Genomic DNA, 11,144 nt, shown 5'->3' on the forward strand with positions numbered 1-11,144 from the left:
GGACTGGCCCTCTTACCCATTTTGCTTTTGCGACAGACAGGAATGAACAGTTGCTGCAGTTCCCCCATGTGTTTCTTGAATGTTTGCCATTGCCTATCCACTGTCATCTCTTTTAAGTAACTCTCCCCAATCTATTAAGGCCAACACACCCCTCATATCCTTTATAGTTTCCTTTATTAAGGTTCAGCACCCTAGTCTTCGAATCAACAACCTCAATCTTCATCTTGATAAATTAGTAATTGTTAATTAGTACTGCCTTGGCAATTATTCTCAGCATCCTTTATTGTTCCAACATTGTATTTTCCTTGTCACAGTTGCACACTTACTGACTGGTCGTTGGGTTAAGGAAACAAAAGCGAAAAATGGTTTTGTGAATATAGTATTACTTTATGCATCCACTTGTGTTTCCAAATCTTCGAATTTCTTGTATTTGCAGATCTTGTATTTCTAAATCTTGTAATAATTTTGTTTCAGCCTGCTTCCTTTATGCTTCATCTTGTCTACTTGTCAAGGTTATAAGGTGGCTGAGTTGCTTTGTCCCTCACATTGTGTATTTTGTTCCCTTTTGTTACTTGTCTTTCCCCCTTGCTCAATATTTAAATTAGTTATCCACTTTACTGCAGGGTCTCCGAGAGGTGGCATTTGTACATTTGCAGTCATTATTAAAAATTTCCGTTGTTTCCTCTTTGAGCATTTGAACCATTTGGAACAATGCTTTTGCTTTTGTGATTTATTGAAATGAACCATGTCACAAATTTCATCCTCCTTTTGCTCTCTGCAGGAAATTGAAACATCTGAGCCTTGCAGCTGTATCCAATTCACTGGGTACAGCATCATCATTGGTACCAACAAGTTCTATGAGATAGAGATGAAGCACTATACACTGGAGGGTAAATACAGCAACTGTATAACAGCTAGACTAATTCCTGTAAAATACTTTTGCCTATGCTTTACCTGCACAGTATCTCATCTGAGTGTGTTTGTTATTAAGATAGAAATGCTGATAGAAATACACACACATACTGTGGTGGAATTCCTTTTCTTCTATTGTTCTCACTTCCATTGGACACAAATTATGGATAAAAATTATTGTGTAAACCTTCCATATTTTTGCCTTCTCTGCCGGAACTGCTGACTATTTCTGGGTATAGCACTCAGCACCACAATCCTCCAAAAACTCAGCCAAATCACTGTTTGTCATAATGTACAGTAGTGACTACTGGCAGATTATTCAGCATTGTAGAGCACCAAAGTCAGAGTTGACCTTATCAACTTTCCAGCAGGGGTCAAAATATTGCAATCAGTAGGAGCCCTAATTAGCTCTTTCTTCCTCTCCTTTTTTTTGACTGGGAGCACTTTGGGCAATTGTGCAAATCTCACACCCGAGATCAAGAAACTAAAACAAGCAGTGAACTGTCCTTGTCAGTGCTATCACCAGATTGATCACCAGAGCCTTGAAGTTTAAAGTTTCTGAGACGATTCATAGCTCGGGTCATGGATGAGGTTGCAGACTTACTCGCCGAGCCGGTGTGTTTGATTGTAGATGTTTCATCATCCTACTAGGTAACATCGTTAGTGCGCCCCTGGTGAAGCATTGGTGATCTGTCCTGCTTGTTATTTGTACGCCTCGGTTTGCTGGGGTGGTTGGTCTTCCGGTTCTGTTTTTCATTGGTTTGTATATCGGGTCCAGTTCAATGTGTTTGTTGACGGAGTTCCAGTTAGAATGCCAGGCCTCCAGGAATTCCCAGGCATGTCTCTGTTTGGCTTGTGCTATGATGGATGGGTCCTCCTTTGCCTGTGTGTATCAAGACCAGTGAGAATTGGTCGTGTCTCTTGGTGGCTCGTTGGCGTTCGTGTATCCTTATTGCCAGTTTTCTTCCAGTTTGGTCGATTGTAATGTTTCTCACAGCCCTTGCATGGTATTTTGTATATTACATTGGCATTGGTTGTGGGTATGGGGTCCTTTATGTTCGTCCGTAGCTGTCACAGGATGATTGTAGCAACTGACCAAGAACGGACAACCACGCTGGAACAAGCCATCTCCATGCAACAACAGAAGACCAGAACAAAGAAAAGAATAGCCCTACAAGACAAACTATCCAAACTCCCTCACAACAACAACATGGACAACACAGAAATATGGATTAAGAACATCTCAGACTGACCACTTACAGACTCCTAGTATGTGGACTGAATTATAACTACAGAGACACTGAATAAACACAAAAGAGCAACGGACTCGTGGAGGAAATACAACAGGCCATCAGACAGACGATAGTCCCGACACTCAGCAGAAAAGATAAATGGAACACGTTCAGCACAGAAGACGAGAAAGCTCTGGAAAGACTCGAGACAGAAACATCGCAATCCTACCAGCGGACAAAGGATGCATGACAGTAATCCTTAATAGAGCTCAATACATCAAGAAAGCCAATGCACTACGAGCAGATACTGACACCTACCAACAGATGGCGATAGACCCAACACCACAGTTAGGGAACCAGATTGCAATAACTCTGAAATGTCATAGCTCAGGAAACATCAGCAAGACAGACTACCAAAAAAAATGAAGCCAGAGGGATCCAACACATCCTGCATCTATGGACTCCCTAAGGTACACGAGCCAGGGGTCCCCCTCAGACCCATTGTCTCACTACCAGGCACACCAACATATAGACTAGCCAAAGAACTACAACAGAAACTGAAATACTCAGTTGACAGCACTACTCACTCCATCCACTCCTCCCAAAAATTCCTCAACATCATCAAGAACGCCAGAATAGAAGATGACGCGATAATGACATCCTTTGACGTAACAACACTGTTTACATTCATAAACCTCGACCCAGCCAAAGAGACAATTGCCACACTGCTGGACAAATCAGGAAGGCAGGTATCCCACGCCACCAACTGCATCATCAAAGACAGCCCTCTGATCTGTGCCTCACAACCCATTTCACCTTCAACGCCTGTAAATTCAAACAAATCAATGGAACACCAATGGGATCCTCCATATCAGGCCTGATAACAGAAGCAGTAATGCAAAGATTAGAATGGACAGCACTCCCCACTATACAACCCTAACTCTGGATTTGCTATGTAGATGACACCTTTGTGATTATCAAATGCACAAGACTAGAAGAAACCCACAAACAACATCCTCACTGGAATAAAATTCACGAATGAAGAAGAGAACAACAACCTACCACCCTTCCTGGACATAATGGTGGAACGTAAGAACAACTGGAGACTCCGGATTAGTCTATACAGAAAGACCACACATATGGACCAGATACTTAGTTATATCAGCAACCACCCCAACACCCATAAACAGAGCTGCATCAGGACATTATTCAAACAAGCCACAACGCCCTGCAGCAACCCAGAACTACGCAAAGCAGAACGGGAGCACTTATACGGAGTTTTTAAAAGGAATGGATACGCAAAAAAGCACAATCCACTGTTACCTCTGCTACAGACCACAACAAGATTGATACACATGGCCAGACACATCAGTCACCCTACCGTACATCCAAGACATATTAGAGATGACCACAAGACTACTCAGACTCCTAGGTATCAGGATAGCCCACAAACCAACAACCACACTGTGAGAGGTACTGACAAAAGTAAAGGACCCCATACCCACAACCAATAAAATTAATGTAAATACAAAATACCATGCAAGGACTGTGAGAAACATTACATAGGCCAAGAAAACTGGCAATAAGGTTACACGAACACCAAGAGACATGACCAATTCTCACTGGTCTCAATACACACTGACAAAGAAGGACACAAATTTGACTGTGCCAACATATCCACAATAGTACAAGCCAAACAGAGACATACCAGGGAATTCCTGGAGGCCTGGCATTCCAACTGGAACTCTGTCAATAAACACATTGATCTGGATCTGATATGCAAACCACCGAAAAACGGAACCCGAAGTAATACCAACCACCCCAGCAAAATGAGGCATTTAAATAACGAGCAGGACAGAACACCGATGCTTCACCAGAGGCGCACTGGCAATGTTACCTAGCAGGATGACGAAATGTTTGCAATCAAACACACCGGCTCAGCGAGCAAGTCTGCAACCTCCGAGCCTTGAAGTCTAACATCTTATAGTTTTTATTATTCTAGTATATTCATATTTATTGCATTTGAATAGCTGCTTGAACATGAGAATTGTTACAAGTTATGGTGAGTAAACAGCGTGAAATTAGACTAATTGAATAAACATTGGACTTGTAAACTGCATGCTCCTCTGCTCTCTCATTCTATATGTTCAAATACATTTTATTTTTTTTAAAAAGCTCCCCTGCAAAGTTGGACGGCCTTTAAGAGTATATTTGGAATGATTTCATTGATGTATCTTTGTTTGCTTAAAAAAGCTAGTCTTTATTGTTCTGGTGAATGTGATCATTGAGAGTTGTAAATTTGTCTCCATCTCTTCCTGCAGAATTTCTGGATAAGAATGACATGACTCTGGCCTCTGCTATTTTTGCTGCTTCATCCTACAGTTTCCCAATTGCCATTGCTCAGGTCAATGCCGCTGGGCAAAAGGAGGAGTTTCTGCTCTGCTTCCATGGTAAGTAATCAACTCATTACGTACCCTTCTTTCTTTTTCTAAAGATACTCGCCTTGAATTGTTTATGGCTGAGAAAAAAAGGCATTTTGATGTTCCTGCAACTTAATTATCTTTTATGAAAGTGCTAAATTCCAAATATATTGTTGAGAGATTTTGCAGAAAAAAGGAAGCATAACCATCGGCGTAGAACATTGGAAAGTAAAAATTACCTTTTTATCATTGTAGCTTTCCCCTCTAATCCTAATTACTCTGCACCAATTTGGAAGCGTCTTAAGTGGTAATCCAGAGATAATTATCCTCTTAGGTCTGCTGTGTTGTCTCCTTTTGTGAAATGTTTCAACAGTAATAAGACCTTCCAAAATCTCAGTTTACTAAGAATTGCATCCTCAAGTAATTTGTTAGTTACCAGTATGGGTATATTTTATCATGATTATATGTCCTAGCTCCTTGAGCTGTACTCTGTTCAGAACAGGTTTCTTGTGCTATGTAATCTGCCACTAGCATTTAATAGGATTCTTGGGCAATTTCACCACTTAGAAATCACTGTCTTATTCAATCTCTTTTACTCTCAATAGAATTTGGAGTCATTGTTGATTCATATGGAAGGCGTAGTCGCACTGATGACCTAAAGTGGAGACGTTTGCCTCTGGCATTTGGTAAGTGTGTATTCATGGTCTTTTCTGAAATTGTATATTGGAGTTTCAGAGAGCAAAGTTCTAGAAACAGGTCCAGTGAAAGAGCTGGGGTGACTTGAAAATAATTGATTTGGAGTTCAAAACTAGGGATTCAGATACACAATTCATGAAAAGTGGCGACAGAGATTAGTAAGGCCATGAAAAAAATCAAATTATGCAATGAGGTTCATTTCAGGGGAACTATTGAAAAGCAAAGAAGTATGTTAAACTTGTATTAAACCTTGTTTAGACTACACTGTGCACAGTTCTAGTGTGCATATTATAGAAAGAATGTTAAACAGTGAGAAAATTGCATAAAATATGTACGATATATGATAGAAGTTTTTCGAGGTTGTAATATTCAGAAAAAGATCAGCAGGATAGTGCTGTCTTTTGAAAAGAACATGTTAAGAAGTGACCAGATAACAGTTGTTAAAGTTACTAAAGGATTTGTCAGGGTAAATGTAGAGAAGAAGTTTCCATTTTTGTGGAGACCAAAAAGTATGGAGCTTAACTACATGATAATAGTCACGTATTTAAAAAAAAACTTCTGTACCCCAAGAGAGTGAAGAATGTCAAACTTGCTACATGATGAATAGTTAATGTGCCTGTTTCCAATAAGCATATGAAATGCTGGTAGTTAGATGAAAAAGAATAGGAGGAGGCTCATGCCAAGCCTAAAATATTGGCCTAAAAGCCTATTTCTGTGGAGTCGGCTACATAACCCAGATAATTGTAGGAAGAGAGCAGGGACTTGTATCAGTGGCTGGGAGCATGGAGGTCTCATCAAATTAGACAGCAAGACCTCATTGGAATGTTTTCATTCATTTTCCTCTTCCAGTTAGTCAAATTAACAGGCTAGCTGGTTGTTGGACAGAAAAGTCTGTGACGTGTGAGAAGTCCTTGGCAAAACAAAGATTCTGGTGGACAGGTCATTTTACAATTGAGGAACAAGGACGGAGACCAGATTAGGGGGGAGAGATTAGATTGCTGGAGGTGAGGTTGAGAGATCCTAGCAGATTTACTTGACAAATAGGGAAGAAGGACTTTTGCTCATTTTGATCCACAGTGCAGAATGAACACTTGCCTGCTGGACCTGGCATTTTCCCTTTTACTGCCTAGTTTTCAAAACCTTGAGAAACTCAATTACCAAACCAAAAGTACTCCTGTTGCAGCACGTTATTGTAACCCTTCCACAGCCTTGGGCGGAATAACATTTTGCCCCTAGTTAGTTATGTGAGTTTATATGCCCTGCAACCATTAGTTTTGCCAGGGTTCAGCAGAAATTATAATTAATAATGCATTGAGCCCACAATTTGTTATCCTGGAAGTATACAAGATAGTTGACTGTAAACTTGCTTGATGTTCACAGCAGAAATTAATCTTATTCTTAATGTTCATCCAAGATTCTACAAAGTAACACATTGCAAGTGATTCTGGATTGTAACGTCATTATTATTTCACAAATGTTCTGTAAATGAACCATCTGAACAGTTTAACTTGCGCTGTATTTGTGATCATTTCAGCTTACAGAGAACCTTACCTGTTTGTAACTCATTTCAACTCGGTGGAGGTTATTGAGATTCAGGGTCGCAATGCAGTCGGGTAAGAATTGGGTCAATTCTTTGCAATCAATCTTGAGAAATACATTTAAAATGAAGTTTTTCAATTGGTTCGCAATACATGGCTTAACTGTAAGCACACATCAACAGGCTAAAGGGTGTGTGCTCCAGCAGAGAGCCTGATCAGGGATTATTTGACCTCCTTGCTAAACAAAGACTAAGCCTTTGTTAAAATTTCTTTTATTAACAAATTCCAATCATGGTTGAAGCTGCTCTGACTGACTTGTCTTCCTTTAATTCTTTTACTATTTCTGTTCAAATGTTTTATCATTGTAGGTACCGATATAATTTTTCTAGACAGGATCTTAAATTTTCATTAACTCAATATCAAGTGCATACACCAGGAATGGCAATCCAGTGGGCCCATTATAAGATTTACGGCACTGCGTTTCATTTGCTCTGCATTTCTGAGGCATAAATAAGAGCTGCACCTTTTGGATAATGTTAGATTAGAAAATGCAGCTTTTCACTGGATGTTGACATTGCACAGGCCGATCAGCACCACAAAAACATATTATAAAGGTATCATTCTGGATGGTGTGCTTCCCTCAAAAGACCAAGCATCTTTTGTACCAGTGAAAAGGGTATCCTTTACCAGGATTTTGCCTTCTCTTCTATTCTGTTCTGTTCTTTTCTCCAACATATTCTTTTCTTTCTGACGCTCCACCCCAAAACAAAAATCTGCAGAGGCATTCAACCCACTCAAACACTACATTGAGTAGCCATTTAGAACACACATCTGTTTTTAAAAAAAAAAGCCTACATGAGAAGAAAAGGAATGTAGCTGGTTATTACTGAGAACATTGCCTACGGCCATACGAGTCTGAAAATGCATGATCTTGGAAGTTAAGCAGGCTCAGGCCTGGTTAGTACTTGGATGGGAGACCACCTGGGAATACCAAGTGCAGTAGGCTTAGGGTGGTATGGTGGCTAAGTGGTTAGCACTGCTGCCTCACAGCGCCAGGCACTAGGGTTCGATTCCACCCTCGGGCGACTGTGTGGAGTTTGCACATTCTCCCCGTGTCTGTGTGGGTTTCCTTCCACAGTCCAAAGATGTGCAGGCTAGGTGAATTGGCCATGATAAATTGCCCAGTGTTCAGGGAGCTGTAGATTAAATGTGTTAGTCATGAGAAATGCAGGGTTACAGGGAAAGGATAGGGGGTTGGGTCTAAGTGGGATACTCTTCAGAGGGTCGGTGTGGACTTGTTGGGCCAAAGGGCCTGTCCCTACACTGTAGGGATTCTATGATCAGAATAAGAGTATGGTCCTTCAAATATATGTCTGATCTGCAATCTAAATTCATATACCTGTCTTTGCCTTGTATCCCTTCCTATCTTTGGTTAGCAAAAATCTGTTAACCTCAGTTTCAAAATTTACAACTTTAAAGCTTAGTATCAATATGCTGTATTCATAGGAGTGTTCAAATCTTCTAATATCCTTTGTGCATAGAAGTATTTCCTAATTTTAATCCTGAAGGATGTGGCTCTAATTTTTAGACTGTGTGCAGTCTTTCATATTTTGAAAACCTTAATCAAATCATTCCTTTATGTTGTGAAATCTTTCTTTCTTTCTATTTTTAATCCTCTAAGTTCAGATATCATTCTGATTAATCTATGCTGCATTTCTTCTAAAGCGAATCCTTCCTAAAGTATGGCACACAGAGCTGGTCATAATCCTCCAAGTATAGCCTAACCAGTACTCTGTATAGCTGAAGTATAAATCTTACCCTCCTCACCTTTTCTTAACATGGAGACACTCTGAAGGTTTGGGCATTCAACAAAATAAAATGTGGCTACAGCTCTCAGTGCATCACTGCAGAAGGAAAACCCCTTCTGGATTACATTGTAGGACATGCCTGTGAATGGTAGAACATATGTGAAGGACCAATATGCCTACTCCTATTCTGATGTTCTCAGGAATAATCAGCCAGAGTCCTTTTCTTCTGATGTAGGCTTTTTTTAAAGATGTGTGCTCTAAATGACCTGTGAAGAATACCCTCTTGTTTACTCTTCTCCAAGTTCTGCTCACTAGATCATTATGACCGGATCCTCTCCCTCCTCCTTAAATATTCCTTTTGAGTCTGCTCAAGCTGCCCCTCACTTTGGTACCAACCATGGGATATACCTTAAAGGACACTGGACCCTGCTTCTAAGGATGTTATCTATCCATCTAATTATTGAAACTGCTCCTCAGCACCATGTCCATATTTTGGCTATACCTTTGACAAACTTTACCCTCATCTGCACAAGTAGTAAGTATATTGTACTTCTTGGATAGTATCAGTATCTGTTGTTTCACATTCTGTGTCTCACCTTAGTTCCCCTTGATTTCTACCCTACTGGATCTCTCTAACAGCATTCTGTAACTGTACCTATCTACAAGGTGTGACTGCTGGCATGGAATAAACAGTCAAGGTACTGCTCCCACCACCCTCCCTCTCCGGCCCTTAACCAAATTACTGACAGAGTTTGAGACACCTAGTGCAGATGTATTCAGTTTCCATAAGCTGCCAGATGCTGTCATCCTGGCACATTAATTGTCCTGCTACATTCTAGACTTGATCATAGCAGGTGCTCTCTTTAAATCAACCAATTTTAAGTCATACCAGCCGTGGCATAGGGTTGCAAGCCCTGATCAGCATCATTATTGAGCAGTCTGTCCTGCTCATTGACCCACCTGGTTGTCATTTCTCCAGCTGTGGCTTACATCCAGAATCCTGCAACTTGAGCATGCTTTTACTTCATAAGCTGCTTACCTCCTGAGCCCTTGCTCATAATAAGGACTCTGGACAGGAAAGCAGAGTGTGGGAGCACAATTGGCAGTGGGTTGAAGAGAGGAGGAAGTAAATACAATTACTTTTTAACTTTTGAAAACAAAACTAATTCTAATCATTTAGCAAGATGCAGTATTTAAACTTTCAGGGTATACGTTTTCATTTTTTTCTGACAGGATAGGTTCTACAGAATCTAACTAATGTTTTTACATTGGCTGTAATGGGAAAGGCTGATTATGTGAATGTTGTTTCATTTAAGATTGTACTTTTCAGTAATGTAACTACAGTGCTAAGTGAACATCACTCAGGAAGTACAGTACTTTGGTTAGGAGCTGAGACATAAGGGAGAGGGAGCAGTATCCCAACAGTTTATTCCATGCATTAGTCACACTTCATAGACAGGTACAGTTACAGGGTAAGGAAAACTCAGATGACAGAGAGAATGTGGAGCCACAGACTTTTACATTTTTTTTTCTACACACAGGCATGCACTAAGCATCTAATATTGGACAAGAAATTGAATCATTCTTGCCTCAAGCAAACATAAATCTCCAACTTTGCTTCCCCTTTGGAGGATTGTAATGGTGTACTGGTAACGGTACTGGACTAGTAATCCAGAACCAGGCTAACGTTCTGGGGACATGGATTCAAATCCACCAGAGCAGATGGTGAAGTTTATAGTCAATAAAAGAAGCTAGCCTATCAGGGCACTTGTGGTGCAGTGGTAGTATCCCTGCACTGAGCTAAAAGGTCAGAATTCAAGTTCCATCTGCTCCAGAGGTGTGTCGTAATATATTGATTAAAAAAGTATGCAAGTCACCAAAATTTTGCATTCCTCTAGAGTATTCTCCACTTCCGTCATCCCGCCATTTGTAGCCATGCTTTCAGCTGTCACAGTTCTAAACTCCAGAACTTCCTTCCTAACTCTCTTTGTCTCTCACATCTTTCTGCTTCTTTGATCACCTGTGCTAGTGTCTTCTCTATTAGTATACTTTCAGATTTTGGATTAGGCCCTGTGAGGCAGTTTAGGAAGTTTGACTACATTAAAGGTGCCATAAAAATATAAATTGTTGTGTAGCTATGATGGTTCAATGCAAAATACGTTTGGGGCAATTTCAACTCTGTTCTTATCTTGGTGGAGTTCTCATTGCAAAACGACTTCATGGTTTGGTACTTATTGCCATTCAATTTGGAGTGATGATGTAACTGGTAAGGGAGGGAGTGCGCCTTATTTTGCCACATCATTGATTGAGTGAACAGGACAGCTCTAGACCAACCATCTTAGAGTTTGAGTCAAGATTTTGAAATAGTTGCCATCATCAGAGCTTGTACCTTTGGAGATTAGCTAGCTGTTAGCTCCTCTTGAAGTTTGCTTGTTGACATGAAGTTTGAATACAATAGCAAATTTGTATAGCTGCAGGTGCTGATGAAATTTGGCTGCAATCTGGTCCACAGTTGCCCAGGTAATAGGTTCAAATACT

The 11,144-nt window shown here is 40.4% G+C and overlaps 1 protein-coding gene and 1 pseudogene across 2 annotated transcripts in view; one reads left to right on the top strand and one right to left on the bottom strand.

Annotated features, from left to right (window-relative positions):
• The window catches only part of bicdl1 (BICD family like cargo adaptor 1), a 298,028-nt gene that overhangs the window by 265,466 nt on the left and 21,418 nt on the right, over positions 1-11,144 (bottom strand). The window lies entirely within an intron of this gene.
• Positions 7,696-7,804, top strand: LOC125486024 (annotated as a pseudogene).

This window comes from Rhincodon typus, chromosome 24 (genome assembly GCF_021869965.1).
Source record: "Rhincodon typus isolate 14 chromosome 24, sRhiTyp1.1, whole genome shotgun sequence".
Taxonomy (NCBI): Eukaryota; Metazoa; Chordata; class Chondrichthyes; order Orectolobiformes; family Rhincodontidae; genus Rhincodon; species Rhincodon typus.